At 46.8% G+C, this 24,955-nt stretch overlaps 1 protein-coding gene across 4 annotated transcripts in view; it reads left to right on the top strand.

Annotated features, from left to right (window-relative positions):
- The window catches only part of LOC144142779 (alpha-(1,3)-fucosyltransferase 7-like), a 71,356-nt gene that overhangs the window by 43,825 nt on the left and 2,576 nt on the right, over positions 1-24,955 (top strand). Inside the window, exons 2-3 of one of the 4 annotated variants that reach the window (XM_077674499.1) lie at positions 3,906-4,003; positions 23,716-23,873. The gene's annotated coding sequence lies outside the window, so the exon portion shown is untranslated. Of the gene's footprint in view, positions 1-3,905; positions 4,004-6,013; positions 6,143-14,389; positions 14,799-23,715; positions 23,874-24,955 lie in introns of those variants that run through there. The other 3 variants (XM_077674500.1, XM_077674497.1, XM_077674498.1) reach the window with 3 other exon arrangements.

Genomic DNA, 24,955 nt, shown 5'->3' with positions numbered 1-24,955 from the left:
GACATGGGCAGGGCATGTCATGTGAAGGCAAGATAACCGTTGGTCTTTAAGGGTACCAGAGTGGATCCACAGAAAAGGCAAGCGCGGCAGAAGGCAGCAGAAAGTTAGGTGTGCGGATGAGATCTAGAAGTTTGCAAGGATAAATTGGTCGCAGTTAGCACAGGACCGGGATAATTGGAGATCTATGTGAGAGGTATTTTCCCTGCAGTGGGCGTAGGCTGATGATGACGATGACTATGATGATGATGATGGTAAGACGCTGCTTCCTTGCTGGTATTTGTTCGATGCCTATTGCTGGCACCCGAGCACGAGAAACGTACAACGCCAACAAGACGACAAACAACGGCCCGAAGACAGAGGGGCCACATAACTTGCCGGAGAACACAAAGCTACCTAAGTGAAATTCCACTCTCTCCATTGTCTTATGGGAGCAATCATTACCATTACCGTATACTACGGAGTCGCACTTTCCTGCATCTCCATTTTTTTTCTTCTAGCCCCAGAGAGCGAAAGAGGAGAGTGCGGCGAGGGAACACCAAGAAAAAGAAAACCGTTCTGTACAGCGCACAAAGCCATTCGGGGCGCCAGGGCAATGCCTTCCCGAAGGCCGTTTATAATGGCCCTAACCACCATTCCACGGGTCAAGCCAGGGGGTCATTACGCGTGGAGCAATTTAAGGCATACCCCCTCTGTTTCCCTTCCTTTTTCCGGGTGCCTGCCCGGCGCGCGGGCGGACTGTTTTCTGGTCAGCGTCCGCTGACGTCCCGGAGAGAGGCTGACCCCCAACGCGGCTCTGAGCCGAAACGTCTTCACGGGACGCCCACATGTGCGGCCACCGTCCGGGCGGCACTGCGGAAGTACGCGTCGGCCTGTCTTCGCGAGCCAGCGGGCGGTGAAAAGTGGGACGGGCGCGGAAGGGGGCAACTATAAATTTTATCTGGCGCGATTCACACTGGCGATGCGGAAGGCGGTTGCGGCGTGTTTGATGACGTGTGCTGGATGGTGGGGCACCGCCTTTGAAGATACTGCGAATCGTACGTGAACGCGTCGTCGTCGCCTTCTGCGCAGCCAGTGTGAATGATGCCTTAAAGGGAGAATTCGTGATTCGAACGTTTCGCGGCTTAGACATTGAACTCACGAGGTACTGGTTCTGGCTGTTGGTTGAGAAGACTATTTCGGTGCCTCGATGGTAGGTACAATAGACTTTGTAACGTGAAGTTAAAAAGGAATGCCTAGTGCCGACCGCAAACGCGACCATAAAAATATGCGGAAATCTATAGAGCAAGTTCGAAACATCGTGTCTGTCATCGTCCAGTTCGTTCTTGATTCCGAAACAACCACGAACCGCACGAGGTCGCGGGTACAATTCCCGGCCGCGGCGGCCGCTTTTCTGATGGAGGCGAAAAGCAAAAACGCCCGTGTGTGCGAGATTTCGGCGCACGTTAAAGATCCCCAGGTGGTCGAAATTAATCCGGAGCCCTCCACTACGGCGCGCCTCATCGCCTGGGTTGCGTCGGCGCGTTAAACACTACAATCAATCAATCAATCAATCAATCAATCAATCAATCAATCAATCAATCAATCAATCAATCAATCAATCAATCAATCAATCAATCAACTACCAACCGAGCGCACTCTATCTGCGTAGTGGTCTATCTCAGAAAGCTAGCTGTTATAAACACAAGAGGGAATTTACGTGTCGTAAAGAGGGCTGGAGGTCAACACAGCATTTTTGTACGACGGAACGCTTTTCCAACGCTCCCATGGAACAACAAAAGAACAAGAAATACATTTTTAGCATCTACACAGACGCGACCCCTCGTCAGCGTAAAGCTAAGTTTTTTTGGGAGTTAACGGAGGTTAAACACTTGATTTAAGCTCTTGTTACACGTGAGAAGCAAATACCTCTTTAAAGAATAAGAAAACAAAACACTAATCAAACCCGCCGCGGTGGCTCAGTGGCTAAGGCGTTGCGCTGCTGAGCACGAGGTCGCGGGTTCGATTCCCGGCCACGGCGGCCGCTTTTCTGATGGAGGCGAAAAGCAGAAACGTTCGTGTGTACGAGATTTCGGCGCACGTTAAAGATCCCCAGGTGGTCAAAATTAATCCGGAGCCCTCCACTACGGCGCGCCTCATCGCCTGCGTTGCGTCGGCGCGTTAAACCCTACAATCAATCAATCAAAACACTAATCAAGAATTATATTATGACACAAGTAGGGTGTCTCTGAAAGTGCGCGAGGAAAAAAAATTTTTTACGAAAGATATACCTGAATTCGACAGGAAACGCTCATCCGGTTGCTTATCTCAATTCTAAACACCGAAAGCCGTTAGGGCGGCCCTGGTTATACTTGCATTCCTCTGGCGTGTTTCCAAGAATGCAGAGCGTGGCATCGCTCCTGTACGCTCACGCTGTCTTAAGAAAGAGAACAAAAAGAAAGGAATCGTACGTCCTGGCAATCCAGAAGTACCGTTATCGCAACGTTGTGGCCTACGAGAGTCGAGGTCGTCGAGAGGGACACATACGTGCCACGATTGCAATGATTACTGTTGGTCACTACAGGATAGTGTTTTCCTTGTCCTTCCTGCCTTGTTTTGTATTAGAAAGCATACCTTAAAGGGACCCTGCAACACTTTCGATAAACGCTTTCACTCTTTCCTTTGCGTCTGGAAGCACTGCGAAAGCTAGTTATCGCCAGCACGGAGCTGCCCTGCGTGATTTGCTCATCGCACCAGATATGCCCTCCGTTTCTGCTTTGTGGCTGTTTTTTTTTTTTAAGTTGCTATCGAAAAGCGTTCATTGCTGCAACTGAAGGAAAACCGGCCAACAGCCGCCACATGGCCTTAGTGACGTCATTCGAGCGGTCGAAGAACGTCAAGACCGGGAAAGAGAGCAAAATCTTTTGAGCGAGTTTCCAAGTTATCTAATGGGCATGGAGCAGTAATTTTTGGCTGAGGTACTTTGCGACCCCCTAATCTAAGTATATTGGGTGTGTTGGGTGACTGCGTTCTGTAAGCATTTAAGATTTCAAGAAAGTAGAAAAAAGTGTTTCAGGGTCCCCTTAAGAACCGTATTTCGCTCAAATTAAGGATTTCAGTTTTTTCTAATGTATGTACAATTGTTTTTAATCCCATTGCTACTTTAAAAAAAAACAGCGCGTGTCCTGTGTTGGCTGATGATAGTCCAGGGCTGCGGAAGACACGCAAGACCCACAGGCACCGTTCAAAACATAGCTGGTGCTGTCCACTCTTTTACCGTTTCTCCTGTGTCCGTCATCCCGCTACTATGTCCTTGAGGAGCTAACGAGAGTCGCTGTCAAAGAGATAACGGACAATTAAACGGGCGCGACTCCTCTCAAAGGGTGAGCACTTTGTCTGTTCCGAGTGCAACAGACGTAACCCCCGGATTTCCACTGCGTCCGCCGGGTCACCGCTAACGACAGGGCCTCGAAGCAGGACGTGCGAGAACGGCGGTTGCTTGAGAAACTACTGCGTGCGTCATGCGCCTTGTACGGCGTAAAAGACGGGACGGGCCGTGCGCAAAACGTCAATGGTCACGGCGCGTGCCAAGGACATGCGGGTACCGACTCGCCGCGTCTGGGAAACTGGTTCCTCGCAGGCATTGTGCGCCGATGCCGCGAGCCTTTTATGGCGGCACCGATGAAAATAAACCTGACGTAAAGCAGAAAAAAAAATCGGGCTAATGGAAGTCACTGCGCGAGGCTTAGTCTCTGTCAACCGTGCCAGTTTTTTGTTTGACCGCAACGAAGCGGAGCTACATGGTTAGTGGGGCACTATACTTAACGGTATATCTGCACGGCTGTGTTATGGTCCTGCTTTTGAATTAGTGGCGCTATTGTGGGGCTCCCTTTGTGACCGTCTCCTTACCTGCTGATTGTCCCACGCAGTTGCTGCCCTCTAGTCACGTGATAGAAGCTCGAAGCGTTCCGTGAGGCAGTGGTGTGGCTTGTGACGGGGGTGGACGTTCATTACGAAGAGTGCGGTGGTAAGTTACATATGGTAATGCTAATAGGTATAGTACCTTACTGGTATCAACCGAATGAGTGAAATCTCTATTTAGTCCCAAATCGCAATGCGGCCGGATTTGGGACTAATTAGCCTTCTAAATAAAATATGCTGCACGTTTCAAACAACTACGCGTGTCTCTGTCCTCCTGCGCACTTGAAGTCCGCAAGTGTAGGTCGTCCCCTAACTTCATTTGAGACTTTGTGTATATATGGTGTCCTGGAGCATCTACATCTCACTGGCGTCACTCTGCATAAAGAATTAACCAAGCGAACCCTGTGGCTCCAGGGCTCTGGCAATGGACTTCGGTGGGCAAAGGCATGGCAGGCATGCTATCTTATAGTTGAACAACAAGTAGTCTGTCTGTATACCAAACTCTGAAATGCTACAGCAACTGTAGCGCCAGTTTAATGGCTGCAGTGAAACTGCGACGAACGAGACCGAAGTACGAGTCCGGCGTACGAGGCCTCTCTTGCGCGTATTCCTTCTATGCCTTCTGCATCTCGAAAACCGTCCATAAATAAAAGCTGTGTGCGGAAATTGCTGCAGAAGAAGAGGCGAGAGAGCAAGCTTGTTCCTCCCCGTATTCCCACCGAATAATTATTCTCTTTCCGGTACTGGGGTGTGCATATCAGTGTGCTTTTGCCCTTATTATACTACTTACGTATCAACAGTATCGCCCGGTAGATCAGCCAGGTCTTTTTGTTTTGTTCTTTTTTTGCACGCTTTGTGGCCGCCTCCGGGCGTGAGGGAGTGTATATACTTTATTTGCTCAATTTAGCTGGGGGAGGCATTTAAATTAAGAACTAGTCTCACCGGGCGGCGGCCCTAGCATCGGGCTTACTGTCTACAATAAAATCTGTTCGATCACAATCGATCAATCAACCGATCAACAAATCGATCGATCAACCAATCAATCAAATACCCTGCAAAGGGTTTCGATCGATCAATCAATCAATCAATCAATCAATCAATCAATCAATCAATCAATCAATCAATCAATCAATCAATCAATCAATCAATCAATCAATCAATCAATCAATCAATAAATCAATCAATCAATCAATCAACCAACCAATAAATCAATCAATAAACCGATTAACCCATTAATCAACCGATCAATCGATCAATCAATCAATCAATCAATCAATCAATCAATCAATCAATCAATCAATCAATCAACCAATAAATCAATTAATCAAATACCTTGCAAATGGTTTCGTTCAATCAATGAAGCAATCAATCAATCCCCTGCAATTCGTTTCGTTCAAACTCACAGCGTTAGTGACGTTAGTTCCATTGATGCTGCCGGCTTGTCATTGAGCGGTACTTCCTCATTTATCGTTCGCTCATAAATCCGAGGGTGCCGGGGGGGGGTCACTCATGGTAATAGCAATAAAATAGCTTTATTTAGGCTGCTAACGCAGGCGGAGAAAAACAAAAGCGAGCTATCATTTTTACTTCAGCAAAAACTCAGTGACATTTCGCATTGTGTGTACAGAGAAGTGTTTCACACCGACCTACGCTCAGGTGCGTCGGTAAATGGAAGCCTCGTTAATTTTGGCAAAGCACTGAACTAAATATAGCTATGCCAACTTTTAATTTCAACGTAATTGCTACCGCATGAAAAGAAGAAGCGACTGGAGTGCCACAAGATGCCACGAATGCAACGGCGGAGGTGTCTGCTCTGGTGGAAGTTGAACGCAGCCCAACTGTCATTCTTAAACGAATCTCATTAAACGACTGACTGGTTACCACAACTGAGATGGCTTTATGGCCGTTGAGGAGTCCGACGACTCTCTGCCTTTCTTCCTCGTGGAGTCATACATCTCTCCGCGAAGTAAAAAAAAAAAGCAACAGTGAGAGGTGCTAGTCTTGGCTGGGTCTCGCCGGATCGCGTTGCACCTCTGTTGCGTACAAACCAAGACGGCCCGCTGGGCGCGTCGCCTTGAAGACGTGAGAGACGTGCTTGAGAGGCGGCCCACACAGTCGGCTCCTGACAGCGTTGCAATAGCATCCGGCTATTGACGGCAGCGCACGTAACCCAGTGGGATCCAGTGTCCCCGCGGATTTCTGTGTGCGAAGACGGCGGCTGTGAGAGCGTGGACGACAGCGCTGGGTGAGCGGAGTTGTATAATCAGTCATAAGTGTTAGGAGTCTGCCATGTACCCTTGCAATTGCCTATATACCGGCATAACTTTCAATTGTGCATAATCCGGCACAAGTGTTCGAAGTCTGTTATGCAATCTTGCAGTTATGTATATTCCGTCATTAAGTGTTCGGAGTCTGTCATGCACCCTTGCAATTGTGTAGCCGGAGGATTGCGTTTTTCTTGTTGTAATCGTGAAGGGGAGTGCGTTGCTTTGTTACTCTACGGATGCACCGTGATTTGTTGCATTTGTGCGGACAGGGAGACGGTAGTAAGAAGAGAAGGTAGAGGTCTACTGTAAACAGGATACTAATAACTCCCATGATGAGCACGTTGCGTAGTTGCTGAACCGGTCGTACGAGGTACCTTTTTTGTAATTTTTTTTGAGACCCTTTTTGGGTTTCGGGAGTGAGCTGCAAAAATAATTATAATGGGCTGAATATTTTTTTTCTTTTTTTGAAGAAATCGAAAACCTCAGGCGAGGCGCAAATGTCACACAACACTTGCTGCTCAAAACGTCCCGCTACATTTACCAGCCTAATCTAAACTGTAATTCGTTGTATTCTATACTGGAATTTTAATCGGAACGTGATTTCGTGTAATTTTTTTACGTACGTGTGCAAGCCTGTCAGGCCATGCCGCAGCGCCTTCAGCGTAATTTGTACGTGGCAAATAAACAGAAGGTCCGAAATAAGGGGATTTTTACTCGAAAGTGCCATTAATAAGTTCTTGTGTATCGTTTGTGGCCAAAGGACCTCAAAATAAGTGTCGTGAGAGAGAGAGAGAGATAGAGATAGAGATAGAGATAGATAGATAGATAGATAGATAGATAGATAGATAGATAGATAGATAGATAGATAGATAGAGAGAGAGAGAGAGAGAGAGAGAGAGAGAGAGAGAGAGAGAGAGAGAGTTATTTCCTTAGAAAAAAAAACTGTTGGCGTTCGTTTTCTAGGATACAACATTGTAGCACTTCGGGACGTTTGGTACAGTGTACGAAACAGAGGAAGGCCTTGCGGCACCCCTATCTTTCCTGCAGTCCCAAGCCATAGAAAGTGGCAGAGGCAACAAAGCTGCACTTACAAGGTTGAACAGGACTGCATCCAAGTAAATTTTGAAGAGTAGTGCCGATTTTAGCGGCTTTACATAGCGAAGTTCACAAGCATGTTCACTCCGTCACCAGGCTGTAGGTTACCCGCCGCGGTGGCTCAGTGGCTAAGGCGTTGCGCTGCTGAGCACGAGGTCGCGGGTTCGATTCCCGGCCGCGGCGGCCGCTTTTCTGATGGAGGCGAAAAGCAAAAACGCTCGTGTGTTCGAGATTTCGGCGCACGTTAAAGATCCCCAGGTGGTCAAAATTAATCCGGAGCCCTCCACTACGGCGCGCCTCATCGCCTGCGTTGCGTCGGCGCGTTAAACCCCACAATCAATCAATCAAATCAGGCTGTAGGTTACTGGAAAAAACCCTAGACCCTCGGCACCTACGGGAAAGGAGCAGAAGAGCATACCAGTGGAACGTATACTGTTGACCTTAAGTCCCTCCAGGCCTCCAAGCAGACTAAACATGTAATCAATAACAACTCAGGACATCAAACTGGTTTCGTTGTAAGCGATACATCGTTAAAAGCGATAAACATTTGCTATCAGTGCAAACTTGTAGTGGGACCAACAAACACTTCGAATGAAACCAGATTTGCATAGAAAGCGATTTTGTTATAACGGTGGTTTATGTACTTAGTACGTGGTTTTTGAGTAGGCCGACGCAATGTTTCCTCGTCTTGCATTCTGTTTCAGCATAAGCGGATGATGGATGGGTGGTTTCAAAGGAATGAGGAGATAATGTCATAGAGATATGGGTGAAGTATGCGCAATTTTCGTGCGAGCGATTGACGGTATGACCGCTTACGGGCGTAAGTGCATTCTTGGCATTTCTCCTGACTTAACTCGGTTTAATTAACAATACAAGCCAGTGCGTAAAGTCTGGGCATGTTGAAATAGGTATGCTGCCATAGCTATTGTCGACGTGTGCATGAGTGTGAATATGTGTGCATGCGTTTCCCCTGTCACGTACCACCGCGTCTTTCGCTATAATACAATGCAACCATGACAGTTTGATCACGAATTGAGAGGGATAAATTGGCGGCAGTTGCAGAATGCCAATTTTCTTTTGCCAAAGTTTTACCCAGGATACCCAAAGGCTGAAACTTTCTCTAGCCCGCCCTTTCCGTACGCGTAACCAGAGCATAGCAGCAGAATGGAGAGTTCGGCTAGTCGGTAAATTGGAATCTAACACCAAAAAGAAGGGCTAAAGGAAACAAAGCAGCAAAACCTTAGGGTAGGTGATAGTTTGCTGTATGGTTAAGTTCCGGTTCGGTTTGAGTTTGCTAAAATAATGAAGGTATGGTTTCGGGTTCACGTCCGGAAAAAAATACCGCTCCTGTTCCCGTTTGCGATTAAAGTTAGATTTAGGTTCAAAACCTCGATACTAATATACGATGATTGGGGAGACCCGTCAGCGTTAGTGTCCCAGCTTATTTCATAATAATTAGTAGTAGTAATTAAGTGGCATGAAAAATAATTTTAATTAGGCACTGTCCATCAGCGCAACTAATTTGTTACGCTCATTAACGGCCTCTATACAACTCGGTGTGAGAGAACAAATGGCGATGACGACCTTGCTGACGTCATGGTTCCCCTCAACGTCTTTACGTTCTATTCCTACTGTTGAGACCATTTCCTGTAATTTCGCCAGAATTCCCGGCGTTTAGTTTTTTTAGCAATGAGCTATTTAATGTCGCTAAAATAGGCTTACGTGGGAATAAATATGGGCAAACTGCACTTGTCGTCTAATGTCGTGCTTCACTTCACTGGCTTCATTACGCTGGCCTCTGAAGTCGAACTCGTTTTTCGAAAATTTCACCCGCGGTTCGGTTAGGACCACCGTGGCGGGGGTTCGAACCCGCTACTTCACGTATTACGGCTGGAAGAAATTTACTCACTGAGCCACAAACTAAAGCCTGCTACGCGTAGCAGCTTCACCTGGACCCGCACAAAAGCTGTTTTTGCCACTTTTTGTCTCACCGCCTTGTTTAAGGGAAAGTGGGAAGAAGAAGATGATGATTATGACAGTAATGATGGGTGTTTGGTGGTGATGTGATGATCATGATGATGATAAGGACGATGATGATGATGGTGGTGGTGGTCGTGGTGGTGGCGGCGGTGCTGATTCATGGCGAACCTTGGAAGCATCTGCGTCTCGAAAACACGCGTACACGCGCAACACAGACAGCGCGTGAGTAATACTTTCTCCACCCGGAAAAAAGAGGAGGAGAAGCTTTGAGAGGCAGGGGACCATAGCTTACGCATTCTCGACAATACAGAGAGCCTTTAACGACGACCGGTAATGCGTTGCCGTGGGGCCGGTATACTATTAATGTTATGCGACGATGAACCGTAGCCACCTTCGTACATCAACGTGACGGGCGAGTCCTTGACTCACCTTGCCCGCACGGAGGCTCTCGGGAATGAAAGAAAATAATGAAAAGTGGCGGGAGAATAAAGACAGGAGGAAAAGGGAGGAAACGCTGAGAGGCATCTTCGGGTCCCACAGGGGCTAAGGACAGAAACAGCCGTGACTCGAGGTACGCTGCTTTGAAAAGCCAGCGGGTTTGCGATTGCTGAGGTCAACCTGGGGGTTGTCATTATACGTTATAGCACGCCGATGACGGAGGTCTTCGTGCTACGGTCGGCAACGCCGATGATTGAGACGAAAGGCAGACCACTGTTTTAAGACGTTCGTGACTCGGTATAGCGACGTCGCAGTGTAGGAGTAACTCGTTATGCAAACTTTATCACGCTTCGTTCAGTTTTCGCGCACAATACGCAGTGGGTAATTGACGTTTATGCGAATGTCAAGTTAGATATGTAGATTCGAACACTGATTTCCTCTTACTCATTTCTTCTTACTCATTACTCATTTCTTTATAAACACTGAGTAGGTAATGCCACTTGACATGTGGGGATTCGTTTGCCGCCTTGTGTTCAATTTGTTTGTATTCATGTCTGTACGCTTTCGAAGTCGAATTGTATCCCTGTGAGTGAGTGTGTACTTTCATTTCATAAGAGCTCTGTAACATTTAATTTCGTTTGATGAATTTTTGGTAGCGAAAAGACGCTCCTTTCGTGTGTTAGTTTTATGTGTTGTTTTGTTTTATGCACCGTGAAGTGTTCAGTGCATATACAAAAATATTATTGCGTTACTTTTCATGAAAATGTGTTGTTGTTTCACCATGCTGCCTGGTCACTTTACAAGCACTGCGTGCTTAGATTGACCAGAAAATTAATCCTTTACAGAAGACGGATGAATGAATGAATGAATGAATGAATGAATGAATGAATGAATGAATGAATGAATGAATGAATGAAAAAAAAAATAGACACGTGAGTGACGCGTATGGGCTGACAGCTCTGGCGGGTAATATCGCTGACGGTATATGGAGCCCTGAAATGTTTTATAGCACGTTTGGCAAGTATTTTATAGCACAGCTGTGTCCAATCGGCCACCCTCTTGCCCCTTTTTTGACGAAATTAAAGTTTTATCCATCCATACATAGCACTTTAACTATTCGGAGTATTCACTTGCAGAAAGTACCTGAATGGCCCGGTAAGGGTGCGCGACGTCATGCTCACCCAATACGCAGACGCCTTCCGAGCAAATATTGCCGTTTACGCGACGTCGACGCGACAGAAACTAGGTTCACTGTTCTTCTGTCGCTGCCATGTAACAGTGGCTTATCGTTGGATAATTTTGCGTGTCGTGCTCTGTTATCTAACAAAAAAAGAGTCTGGCGATACTTCTTAACGCCCATCATCGACGGAGTGGTTCCGGTTCCGGGTTTACTATTATGACGGGTACCTTTTGAATACACGTCCACCCGTCGACACAGGAGCCACACTATTTTGCCGTTGCTCTATTTTCTGTCGCAGTGCTCTATCGGCGTCTACACACGCCGACATTTATATATCCGAATATACTTAATCCACCTTAATAAATGCTATCGCCTACCTTAATACACCTTAACCCAGCTTAATCCCACCTTGTCAGTCATTACTATCAATCACTGACGGATTATTAATCCATCATAATTCATCTTATTTTCCCGTAATCCATGTCAATGCGTCATCATCCTCCTTAATCTAACTTAAACCCACATTAATCACTGTAATAATCATTACGATCAATCAATAATTAACCAGTATTATATCAGTCGATTTTATTTCATTCTAATCTACCTAAGTCTATATTAATCCATCTTAATCGTTCCTAATCCCACCTTAATCCCCTTCATTAATCATTACTATTAATCATTAATGAGTTATTGAACTTTGCCGATCTTCAGTCATCTCTTTGAGGGAGGGCTCTCATGGCCGTTGTGTCACGTGATGTTTTTTGTATCAGATTTTGTACTGGTCGGGTCGGCGCCAGGTCGTTCACGAGCCACACGCCTGGGAGTCGGGACTGCTGCGGGGTGTCGTTCTCTTGCCAACTCATGCACGCCAACACGAGAATGCAAATTGTCGTGAATTGAGAAGGCTTTCACATTGAAGCCACAGAAGCAGGCTTAATTCAGGGCCTCGAAAACTCCTTTTGCCGTCGTGACGTATTTCGTTGTTTGTGTAACCGTGTGAATTCTCTGTGAACTATGTAAATTTACTCCGCAAGTTCAGAGCGGGAAACGTGTGTGAAATGTGAATGCGCTTACAAAAAGTAAAATTCCGTGTAAAAATGCAAATATATTACGTATTGAAATGTAGGCAATCTGTGGAAAAACTGTAAATTGGTATTTCTGGTTGTTCCAGCGTCTTCTTAAAAGTTGTGATTGTTGTTTGCCAATAGCAATCTTATTTTCTGTAGGTGCCATGTTTTCAACAACAGAGAGCTTTAGCATGCAGTTACCGTGTTTATGTTACCGTACACCGTGCTTGCTGGAGTCGACTGCGCATGCGCGAGAAGTTGCCGCGGATGGTAACTTACGCCACAGGCTTTACCGTTGCCAGCGAGCTTCCTGAACAAACGAAATGTACGCTTAATTACGTGCAACAAACGTAATGCGCTCAGCGCTTTATGCTTGGTACAGCCGATAAAAGTCATCTTAGCTGATGTTGTTTATCACGTTTCTCTTGTTAAATGACTATTTTTCTCAGATGGCTCAGCAAAATGGCCGCCCCTACTCGTGCTAAGCCTCGTCCGTCTCAAATAGTTCAGATAAGTTTCTAAGCTCGCAAAGTGCTTTAATGCCTCCACAATTGGGCTGGGAAAGGTAGTGCAGATTATTGAGTAGTTACTACAAAATGTTTTACTCATTTCTTGCCGAAATATTTAGCGCGGGCGTAAATTCTAGTTTACCTGGATTCCTACTCTACTCAGTAGTTGGCGCCACCGAAATGTTTTCGTTTTTAAAGCTGTACAAGTGATGGCGTCGGTATGGTCAAGACAACTGATGTTACTGTGAACGCTTCACCGAAAAAGTGAAATATCTAAGCTACTTTAGGCGAAAGCAAATACATATGAGCAACAAAATTTTGCGTGATTTGCTTTGAGAGTAATTCATCAGGTGCCGCTACCTACACCACGGCGGCCGGAATAGGCAAACCGCAAACAGTGTGCCAAAACCGTTTTCAGCGGTGAACGGAATCTCCGGCTTCCGGTAACACGGTAAACGGTAACGCAAACACGGTGACGATATGCTAAACCTCTCTGATATTTATGTGTATACGCATGGCGAAGGCGTTTGGGAAACGTTCCGGGGCGTCGCACGGGAGGACTTCCGGTTCGCGAACACTTCCGGTGGGCCGCACGGTGCTCCCTAACATGCATTGCAAATGTCGTGCTGTCCGGCGTTCTCGTTTGCTTTTCGTGTGACACGCCTACCTCGGATACGTGACTCGCGCTACCCGGAATTAAAAACCGTGGTTTTCCACGTAACGCTGCTGAATGAAATGAAAAAAAAAAGCGTCTAATAAAAAATTGCTTGAGTCATGTGCAGCCTTCCCATCATACGAATTCGCAATGCAGAAAGTGCTGCAAAGATGCACGAAAACTTGAGTTGTGTGTATATTCAAAATTTTGTATACGGTTCTAGCAGATGTCGGTGTTATCCGATTTGAGCTCGATTCGGGAGTCTGATTTTCGCTCACTCCAAATGCCCGAACCTTGCAGATTAAAAAGTCTATATCAATAAACTTACGGTTGAACTGTAGAAGAAACTACGTGATTAAACAATCGCAGTGGGAAACATCACAAGGTTTTTCTGAGGTTTCAGCCGGAGGACCGGCGTTTCTCAAAGGTGTAGGCCTGTCCTCCGGCTGAAGCGTCAGAAGAAACAGTGTCATGTTCTTGGCTGTGACTTTGCGTACTTCCAGAAATGACGTGCGGAGCAGAAACTTGGGGTCTGATCTGACTAAGCGAAAAAATATCGGTCGCTATATATAGGGAGCAGTAAAACTTTGAAGATGGTAGAGAACACAAGAAAACTTTGCTGAAACGTAGGCCACAATCGTGCTTTTACCTTGTTCGAAGTTTTTCTTCTCTTATATATATATATATATATATATATATATATATATATATATATATATATAAGAAAAGAAAACTTTGAGACGAAAGCAAGTCTCTTTGCTGAAACGTTGGCAACAATCGTGCTTTTACCTTGTTCAAAGTTTTCTTTTCTTGTGTTCTCTGCCATCTTCAAAAGTTCAACTGCTCCCTATATATATATATATATATATATTGTGTGTGTGTGTGTGTGAGTTTTTAATTAGGCGCTTACGCGGTATGCCCAACTCCTACTAACCCACATTTTATACTGCTGGCAGCGACGTCCAACCCCCAGTCCCGAGTCACGCACGCAGACCCGAACAATTTTCGCGAGTATGTCTCACGTAGTCCCAAGACAGGCCATCAATCGTAAAAGCCCCCACGGTACTCCGTTCTCTCCCTGGCACAGCCACCCGAGACACCGCCATTAGGGCGAGGAGGGCAAGCTAGCACTGACATGGAGGGATTGACGGCGACGTGGAATGGGATGCAGCCGATAGACGCCGTCGTCGGCCGGGGCGGAAGCTTGGGGCGCCGGACAATGCGGGCTTCGCACTTTCCCGCCGCCGCCGCGCTTCCAGGAAGGGAACGGCGGCTCGAGAGAGAGAGGGAAAGGAACGTTGTCTGTGGCCTCCGCTGGGCCCCAACGGCACCGGCGCACAAGCGTACGCAACCGCCCCTCACGCGCGCAGCCGCGTCGTCCCACAATCCTAGTTGGCGCGCTCGCACTCGACTTGGGCATGTGAGCAACACGGAGTCAGCGATAGCCTGCCACTTCAAGCGCTTTGAAGTAAGCGGGCCCGTTCGCCGAGTAATGGGCAGCATTTGCAGGACCCCCGCCGTACTCCCTTGCTTGAACTGCGCGCCTAGATAGGTACAACTTCGACGGAGTGTGTGTCTACTTGGGCAAGAGTTTGTCGTCCCACTTCTGTTGCCTGTTTTGTGAGAGCACTGTCGGTGTTGGGTCGTCTTCGGAAGCCCTTCTCGAATGAGCGTTCTGCTTGACTGGGTTCGGGTGCCTCCGACGAACGGGTGAGTGTCTTGTGTGTACCGTGTGAAAGAGCTGAGAGCGTGACGGCTTGCGTCGGGTCGTGCTAGATTGGTGCGTGGCTATTGTTACGATCGCAGCGGGGACTTTTGTTGGTGTGTGCGACGGTCCCAGGTTGTGTGTTTGGAGGTTACCGTGTATCGATTATTGAACAATGGTTGAATGTGGGGCTGGATGCGCAAGGTTCACTTGTATCGTCTGTTCTTATTGCTGGAATCGTAGGATTACGCTGAACTCAAGCTTGTTAAAGAAGGCTTGTAAAAACAAGTTAAGCAGAAAGGTGGGTATGCGTACTATAAACCGTATACTATGCTTGCTGACACAAGCGCGTAAACACCGTTGAACGCGAAAAACGGTTTATCGAAAAAGTTTTATCATATGCACAAAACTAATGCGGCAGGTGCACTGTTTTTGTAATAGTATAAATGTGTCCAAGTGTCGGTAGCGACATACAAATGCATCTTCACGTTCGCTTTGACTACGCTGATGAGGCCATCGATCGCCTACTGGCGTTAAAAAGAGCCAGCAGATATTTCTAGGATATGCGGATTGGGTGTTTGCTTAAACGGTTAGCTCTCGCGCCGACTCCTTTCTCTTTTTTGCAGCCTGCTATCACACGAAATGGTTTACTTTTGGGGATATTTCAATATCAGTGGGCTCTCCTTCAGTCGTGGTGCCGTTTAAAACTAAATACTGTTCCGATCGCAATTAGCGTAAGATGATTTCTTAAGGCTTTTGTTCTTTTTCAAATCTCCGGATAAAACCATTCAGTGTTCCATCAGTTATGGTGCGTCCAAAGTGGAGCAACCAATCATGGATGGAAAACCGTCGAGTTCAACGTCGGAGCCGCCCATTCTTCGCATAAAAATGGCACCATGTGCCGGTTAGCTATGTCGAAAAAAAGCGCAGATTTAGTATACAAAAAACCACCGACGTCTCGTGAGACCGCAGTCGTTGATTGATTGATTGATTGTAGGGTTTAACGCGCCGACGCAACGCAGGCGATGAGGCGCGCCGTAGTGGAGGGCTCCGGATTAATTTTGACCACCTGGGGATCTTTAACGTGCGCCGAACAGACCGCAGTCGTGCCGCCCCATAAGGCTAGGCTTGTCCGTGGAGTCGTAATGGGTGTTGTATTAAGTATCCTCATCAGGCACGAATTTATACTTCGTTTAGGATCCATTAGTTTGCTTTACCCACCATCTTCTCCCGCATTCTTCTTGGGCGAACAGAACGATTCTCCAACCGGGTCCAGGTAGGAATACAGACCGTGGTAAGAGCCAATAAGAATGAAACCTGCGTCACTGTTGCAGTACTGCATGTTCTCGCCAAAAAAATGTTCAAACGCTCTTAGTGTCAAATCAGGCGACATACAACAGCGAGATAAGATGGCACTTCTGGATGCCATCAATATGGCGTGCAAGCAGTCGGAGACAAACCACTCAATACGCGTCCCGTACAGGGGGGATTAAAAGAAATGCAAACAACGGAGCGCACAGCTGATGATGATGATAATGATTAGTGGCTTTCCTTTTGAATCGGGGCGTCGGTTGTCAGCAACTTACGTTTACTTGCCCTACTCCCAGCTAACCTATAGATTTGCTTCCTCCCTCCCATCTCTGCCTCTTTTCTGTTTTAAGCTCATCGCCCCCACCCCCCTTTTCTCTCCCCTTGCTGTTCTAAATTCTCATCCGTATGATTACTCCGCCAGCGTACCCATCCCTTCCCTACTTCTCCTCCACCACCACTCCAGTCGCCTCTTCGTCACCTCTATGGCCTTGAAGTTGAGGTTCCCCCTCGCCCCAAAGCCTCCGCCAGCGTCGTTTCCCCCTCACCCCGCGGTGGCCGTATCTCTGTGCAGCTCCTGACAATATGGCCTATAGTTTCCCTATCACTGCCGCAGCATGCACACGTTTCAGGGAGCTATACCGGGAGAACCGCCGCCTACGCATATCGGGAAGAACAGCCTCCTACGCATGCTGCACCATCTGGCGGCCAAGTCACTAAACGGCACGCATGCGTGCTTCTTCCTGAGCTTAGAGAGTGTGGCCTACATTTCTGGGAAAGGCTTAATCATGAAGCGACGCCGGTCATATATTTTGAGGCCCCTTTTCGCGCTGTGTCGCCACTGAGCAGGATGATCGTTGAAGGGCATCACGCTAGCTGCAATCAGCCTACTGTGCGCTTGGCTCCCCAAATGTACTAGATAACAATACGCTCAGTGGCTACAGAGCGTAAAAAGACTCCTCAAAATGAATGACCGGCGTCGCTTCTTTACAAAGCATTCCCCCTAACAGTAGCCCACACTCTCAAACGCTCTGAAAGAACGACGCATGCGTGCAGTTTACTGACAGTGCAGTCAGACGGTGCGGCATGCGTCGGAGGCTGTGCGCTCCGTTGTTCGCATCTCTTTTAATCCCATGTTCTTGTCGTGTTGTTGACCTCGGGGGTGCTCTCCCCGATTTAAAAAAAAGGAGCAAGCAAATACCATCTCTAAAGTCTTTTTTGAGTATTTTATTGGCGGGCCGGCTTCCGGTTGACTTCAAAATTATGGATGTTGCGTTGACCTTGCTGCTTTTGTTTGCTTTCTTCGCCAACCGCTTGAGTAAAGCGTTATTTATGTTTGTGTTACCGCTGCGGTCACTGTTCAATTTAAATGCGGGGCTCAACACGCTTTTCTTTCAAGCGCGATGCATCTGTCGAACGTGTTTCATGTTTCACATTTCCAAGATATCATTTTTCAGATTTCACATCTATAAATGTCAGGAACCTAATCCGCGGCTTTGTGTTAAGCCCAAGACTCTAGGGACGCTCACAGTACTCCTACAAGCACCAAAACGCACGCTGACGTGAAAGAAAATTGGCAGCTTTTCAGGCAAAGTTCAGCTATTGACTTGTTCTTGTGTTTCGTTTATTTCATAGCCTCGAGGCTTAGCTATTGACTTCAGCTGAACTTTTCCTAGCCGGTAAAAGAGATTTCCGTAAGCTTTCGTAGAATACTGTGAAATTGAAGCATTAATTTTAAGCAATAAAATTTTTGACGAATAACATAAAAGCATTCGACCAGTATTAACCCAGTGGCTAGGAAGGGTGTTTAAAGCGAACACACACACACACACACACACACACACACACACACATATATATATATATATATATATATATATAATATATATATATATATATATATATATATATATATATATATATATATATATATATATATATATATCAAGGTTGCAGTCGTTATTGCCAATGCTATTCGGCTTTTTTCGAAATATTTAATAGTGCCGAATGACGTATGTTTGTCATGTTTCTTTGATACAGTGATAAATAAGCGAAAATAGAAGTCGAGAAAAAATCCGCCATATATCAGTCGATGTAAAATTAGTGCTCCACTGACGATTCGAACACATGTGCCTGCGTGGCTTGTTTGATAGTGCAACTACATCTCTTGATCTCTGGGATAGTGGTATCCTGGTATGGCCGGTCACCGATGGTTTGATCGCCGCGCGTTGAAACTCGATGTAGATATATTTCCCACCTTACAGTTCCCAGGCCAAGGCAGGGAGTTTAGGCATTCTATTTAAGGGGGACTCACCTGATGGAATTTCTATGGGACTTACGAATTCATGACCCACAGGTTTCAGAAGCATTGTGCACCAATAAAAAAGTTTCATAGACACACAGAAATGTTCCTAACGGCCTACATCGCTTCATTTTGATGTCTTTATTTCAGTGTAGAAGGGATATATTTCTAAAATCAGCAAACTATTCCGTTGTGAACAATTATATGTGTTGGTAAAACTCCTCGTATTGGTGCCCGATGGTTCGTGAGCCATGGGTCGTGAAGTAGTAGGCATGTTAACACGTGAGTACCCCTTAAACCTTACAAAGTAGTTTATTAATCTCCTTATGGTTCTAGAAACCTCTTCCGTCGGCGTGGTTATTTTACGCATGGTTGTTACAAAACACGTTGCCGAGAGTCTCGCATCACCGCTCGCATAAACAGTACACCAGCACGTATGCGCAAGAGGGAACTCCCAAACGTACAGCAGCGCACGGCGAGCTGTGTTTGGGAGGGCCTGCTACGGCCCGCGGCGCCAGCACTTTATATGGCTGCTCCCAACTATAACGGACCTGCGTAGTGTACGCCAGGAAAACCCGGTGGAGAATGCAGCATGGGCAACCCTGGGTAGCGCCGCGAACAACGGGGACGAAGGATTAACCGCGTGTCCCAAATTCAGGCCGGAAAAGAGCGTGACCCGGTCAAGCCAGCAAAGTAAATAGAAGCGGCACCAGCACACCTCCTTGCGGGACACCTTTTCAGTCGGCGACCGCCAAGGGGGAAGCCGGACGTGTCTGATGGCGCCATTTATAGCTGGCAGCTAGCCGCTCGTCTACACATCTGAATGCATTTTTAAGTATTTCTTTGTCGTGATTAAAAGGGCCGCGCAGGCTGGACCGGGCATGACTGAAACTGGCTCTGGTTGACAGCGGCCGGTGAGTTGAAATCTGATGGGACGCGTGCTGCTTGCCTCGTTTTAAGTTGTGCGGCAAGCATGCGAGAATAACTGGGTCGCGATGGCGCCTTTTTAATGCAGTGCACACTGCGATTGCATCGATCTAAGCAGTGCTGTTGAAAAGGTTCAGTGCGTACAAAACTGTCGCCTTAAAAACCTATCTTGGTAGGTGCAACATATCTCTGTGGGCGTGATTCTTGTAGGGCTTATGGGTTCAATGTCGTAGTTAATTTTTCACTGTACTGTAAAACCTGGAGGGACGTGCATTTAAATCTAGTTGTAAGTAGTAGAAAACTTTGCGTAGCAGAACAAAATGCTGTTGTTCCTCAAACGGCGTCGCGGTTGCATTTCCGTGGCAGCAACTGCGTCTTTCCGCTAAAGGAAGTCAGCAGTTCCTGCTTTTCAAGTTAACGTATCTACTTTTCCTTATGTCTGTTCAGTGAAAAATGAACGCCGAATAAGGTTAATCAGCGCGGGAATCGCTTAATTTTTAATGAAATATTCCATACCTCGCTCCCAACGGCACGCTAACTGGGTAGTGTCATTAAATCAGTCAAAGCAACTCGTTTACCGAGCACCGTTCTAATTCATCATCATCTTGTGTCGACTGCAGAATGGAGGCCTCTCCCTCGAATTAAAACCGCCCTGCGACGCCCCAATCACTTCTTTTCAAGCACATTTTCACACACCATCAGTTGATTTCATTGATTGTAGGTTTTAACGCGCTGACGCTACGCAGGTGATGAGGCGCACCGTAGTGGAGGGCTCCTGATTAATTTTGACCACTTGGGGATCTTTAACGTGCGCCGAAATCTCGCGCACACGGGCGTTTTCGCTTTTCGCCTCCGTCAGAAAAGTGGCTGCCCCGGCAGGGAATCGAACCCGCGTCCAAATCTCATGAGTACATAGAGTTATGCTTCACCCAATATTAATACTGCCGTCTATCGGTAGCCATTCTGTTACCTGGTGGTCCACCGGCTGTAAACTCTTTTCTTTACATTCTCAATACAATATACTTCTTTCTGGCCTTATACAGTTACAACTTGGGCAGAGTTAATAAACCTCCATCTGTTGTATCCTGACGCCAGTACAAATGGAGTTTCACTATATAGTCCTTAATATTGTGGGATATTTAGTCCCTAATCTTCTTTTCATTTTGTGCCACCGCGCCTAGCGCTCGCTGATACCCCTATAGCTTGAGCGCAGGCAAATGTATATGCGGGCTTGATCAAGCGCCGCCATTCACAAAGTGGCCTTGATGTCGCTGAGGCCACCCGACGGACGCACAACGAAATGAAAAAGAAAACAGACCTTTTTTTTGATTAAGAGAGAGCGTGCGTCAAGTTGACCACACCCGTTGACGCCCAAAAGACTCTGGCCTAACGAGTGTTCATTTATCTTTTTTACTTCTTTATCTCACGTACCTATGTCGGCCTTTTGACTGGCCTAACGAGTGTTCGTTTTATCTTTTTTACTTCTTTATCTGAAGTACCTATGTCGGCCTTTTGACTGGCCTAACGAGTGTTCGTTTATCTTTTTTACTTTAACTGAAGTACCTATGTCAGCCTTTTGATCTCGGTTCACCTCGCTAGATGGTTTACCAGTCTGCAACCCTTTAAGGCCTTGTTCCTTCGCATTTACGCTCTTGCGGTGATGGAGTGAAAAATTCACGCATCCCCACGAAGTGAATCATAACAAGTTGGCGAAGCACTGGGGATCGCTGTTACCGTAAATCACCCGTGGCATTGCCCACTAGCGCATGTAAATGAGTGTCAACGCGTGTGTATAGTATATACAATTCCAATCCAATCCGATTCAATTTAATTTAATCCGATCCAATCCAATCCAATCCAAATCAAATGCAATCCAATGCTCCTCGCGCATGCGCAACACTGTGTACACGGACGCCAAGGGACAAGCCACGGACAAAGCGAGGTTCTAAGGGGCTTCGCCCCCTAATATATCTCTTGTCGCTAACCTTGAAAATTGTAATCGTGATATTTTTAACTTTTTAGTCTTATCTATACATTTTTAAGTGTATATGTGTAGTCTATACGTACTTGTGGCTACTTTAAACGCGCAACTTACCGCTTCGAACAGTGCTTAAACATTGCTTTTGCACCCATAATAGATCATAGATAATACAGAATAGATAAGCAAACTTCGCGAATCATTCCCAATTCCTCTTGAATTTCTGCAGCAGCTCATTTGGAACGTTATTGCGAAGAGTTCCTTGCAAATTATGGCTTTTTTATGCTTTCGGTAACGCGTATTTTACATAAACCGAGTACCCTACGTTGTCGAGAAGGCTTTGAAGTAACTTGATGTTTACAAACAGGTGATGTACATATGCGGCTTTTAGGTGAAATCTAGCGTGTGGCAAGATTAAATGACGTGACGTCGCGAGGGAGGTGAAATTGAGTTATACACGCCTCGTCAGCTCAGTGGCTAATGCGCTAGGCTGCTGAGCCGAAGCAAGAGTGTTCGAGCCCGTAGAAGGCAGTCCTTTTTCCTTTTGAGTTAATATACAAAACCGTCTGTGTGTTGAGATTTCGGCGCACGTGTACGATCCTAAGGGGGTCGAAATAAGCCGGCGCCTTCCATTACTGCGCTTCTCAAAGCCCAGATGTACCTTTGGTTCGAGAAATGCCCATAGATTGATCTTATGGTTATGGGGGTTAACTGATTCTTAGGGTGAGCTTGCCCCAGCGGACCTCGCGAAACTGGATTTCAATATGCGTTTGCTTAAGGCTGATGGGGCCATTTTTCCACCCGGACAGCGATGCAAAGCATGTGTGTCTTGCAGATAACATGCTTGATTTTCACAACTTACTTTGATCCGGTCGTTTCTATAAGACAAATCTAATGAGGCGTATGTATGAAAAAAAAAAAAAAAAACGCACAGTATAAACGAATGGTATTTGCGTCCGTCTTTTCACATAAAAAGGGTCTGACGAGACTATGTGGAAGTAAAGGTAGCCATTGAAACATCGTCGTTATAATTGCTAATCAATGCTCTGAAGCAGCACGGGCACTTCATTGAAGTCGTTTGTTTTTATTGTTCAACAATTTCGAAAGGGATGCATCAAATTTGTGGTGAAGTCACGTTTTCAGTTCGATATTAACGACGCGATGAGTGGTTCTTGGTGCTTGTTCTTGGTTCTTGGTCCTGACATGTTGCTGTCAAACTAACGCCGCTGGCGTGTGCAGCGCGTTCACACCGGCTGCAACGACGACGCTTGCCAAGGTCGATAATTGCCCCACTCGTCGCCGACTGACCCCGCCGATGCGTATGCTCATCCCCGCCTCCCCTTGTGAAATAAGCGGCGGTGCACATATTGCGCACGGTAGTGCCACCCGCAATCATCGCCCTCGCTCCCGTCCATTCCACGAGCCGAGACGTGCTTGGGAACCTAATTCGCAGCAGGTCGCTCCAAATTGTGTCCTGCTGCATCCGTATCTCAGCAGCTGCCCCGGCGCAACCGGTCCCCGTGGATGTCGGAACCTGTCCCGTATAGTTTATGGCACAGAGCAGCCCGCGACAGAAATGTGGCCCGTCTATGTACGCCTTTGTTTTTACATTTTTGTCCTCTACCTGTGCCACGAAGACGATGAAAGCCAGAGGGCTGCCTCGCGTTGGTGGTCCCGCATCTCGCGAGCAAAGTGTCTTGATAGCGCTTGTACTCGTCGAGTCATGAGCATTCCGGCTGTGTGGATATGCGCCCTTTTTTGAGACGAAAAAGTAGCTGATGATTTTCCTGCACTTATAGGGGTGGAGCACCTTAAGGCCGAGGCTTGTCCGTCCGACGTCCGTGCTCATGGCACACCACCGTGTGAATCGAAACATATGTGAACAGAAGGTTCACAAAAGGTTCGAGAGAGAGATAGATAGAGAGGGAGAGAGAAACGCACAGCACCGTGTAAATCGAAACACCTGGGAACAAAAGGTCACAAAAGGTTAACAAGAGCAAAATAAAAGGTTCACAAAAGGTTAGAGAGAGAGAGAAAGATAGTGATAGAGAGTGGCCCTGGAGAGCCGTGCTGCGCATGCGCGAGGAGCATTGGATTGGATTAAATTGGATTTGAATTCGATTGGATTGGATTAAATTAAATTTGATTGGATTGGAAATCGTTTTAGCTACAGTAAGCACTCTCACGGGTGATTTACGGTAAGAACGATCCGCAGTGCTTCGGCCACTCTTCATGATTCACTTCGTGGAGATGCGTGATTTTTTGTTGCACGCTGGTGTTCCGCGTCTTGAACTAAGGGCCTCTTGACGTCGCTTATCCTCCAGGGTTCTGGCCAGTTGACATGTGTGGGTAGAGCCTTCCTTTAAAGCGAATAACAAGGTGATGATTCCGTTCTTTTCTTGCGCAGTTTCCATGCCTGTGTTCGAGACAACTTCTGGTGGTGTACGATGACGGCGAGGACACGACTAAGGCTGTGGTCGCTGTGCTTGCTGAGGCGTCAAAGAACCGGAGGCCTAGTCGACGCAGCCATGACCTGAGCTCGCCTGAATTGTCATCCAGAGACAGGTGAATGTTCGCCGTGGTTTCCATTAATCTCTTGGGGCTTTGATGCTGGCCGCCCATATCGTGTGGAACTGCTTGTGTCTTCGAAATGCTATCACTTTAGCTACTGAAATAAGCTGACCAGTCACGTCGTATGGTTTCTTTTGTTGAGGCAGTGCCTACTTGTAGTAACTTTTTCTGGAGCATCCCGCTTTATTGTAGCCGTCGGCGTGTAGTGCGTACGATTTTATCAAAAGTAACTAGTGGCAAAGGTGCAGCTGTAGTGGCAAGAGTGCAGCTACATTGACACAAGAGTGCAGCTACAGTGACACAAGAGTGCAGCTACAGTGACACAAGAGTGCAGCATACAGTGACGCAAGAATGCAGCTACAGTGGCGCAAGAGTGCAGCTGCAGTGATGCAAGAGTGCAGCTACAGTGATGCAAGAGCACAACTACAGTGGCACAAGAGCGCAACAGTGGTGACACAGGAGAGCAGCTGTAGTGACACTTATGTTCAACTGTAGTGACACTAAGGTGCAAATGTAAGCGACACGAAGGCTCAAATGCAAATGACACGAACGTGCAAATGTAGGTGACACAACGGGGCAAATGTAGATGACACAAAAGTGCCAATGTTGTTGACTCAAAGGTGCAAATGTAAGTGACAAAGTTGCAGCTGTCTTGCAACTGCTGTGCAGTCTTGCAACTGTAGTGAGAGTTCGAAGCCGAGTTCAAGCTCGTGACTGAGTGTGTTCTTTGGTAGTGCTACTACTACTCGTCTGTTGTAAGATAAACGACGCATCATTAAAGCAGATCAGAGGCTGCACGAAGTTCTCTTATTGAGTAGCGTATGCGTGGCAGCAGCAAAAGTATTACAGCAATATCGTCGTACGCCACAGCAATATCGTCGTACGCCCGTGCCGACACATTCTAATCGTCGTGACAGTCATTACCTGCTGTTCGCCATCTCATGGAATTAGCTTAAAATGTCTAGATTAGAATAACAAGCCTATGCCACGACTGAGGAGTCGCACATGATTTATCTCCGTATAAGCAGCACCGTTGTGAAGCAGTTAAGGAAGGAGGAGGGCCTTGGTTCCTCTTA

Source organism: Haemaphysalis longicornis, unplaced genomic scaffold (assembly GCF_048455015.1).
Source record: "Haemaphysalis longicornis isolate Haplotype H1 unplaced genomic scaffold, Haemaphysalis longicornis Haplotype H1 scaffold_6, whole genome shotgun sequence".
NCBI lineage: Eukaryota > Metazoa > Arthropoda > Arachnida > Ixodida > Ixodidae > Haemaphysalis > Haemaphysalis longicornis.
The sequence above is the reverse complement of the archived record's forward strand: the minus strand, read 5'-3'. Positions and strand labels throughout refer to the sequence as shown.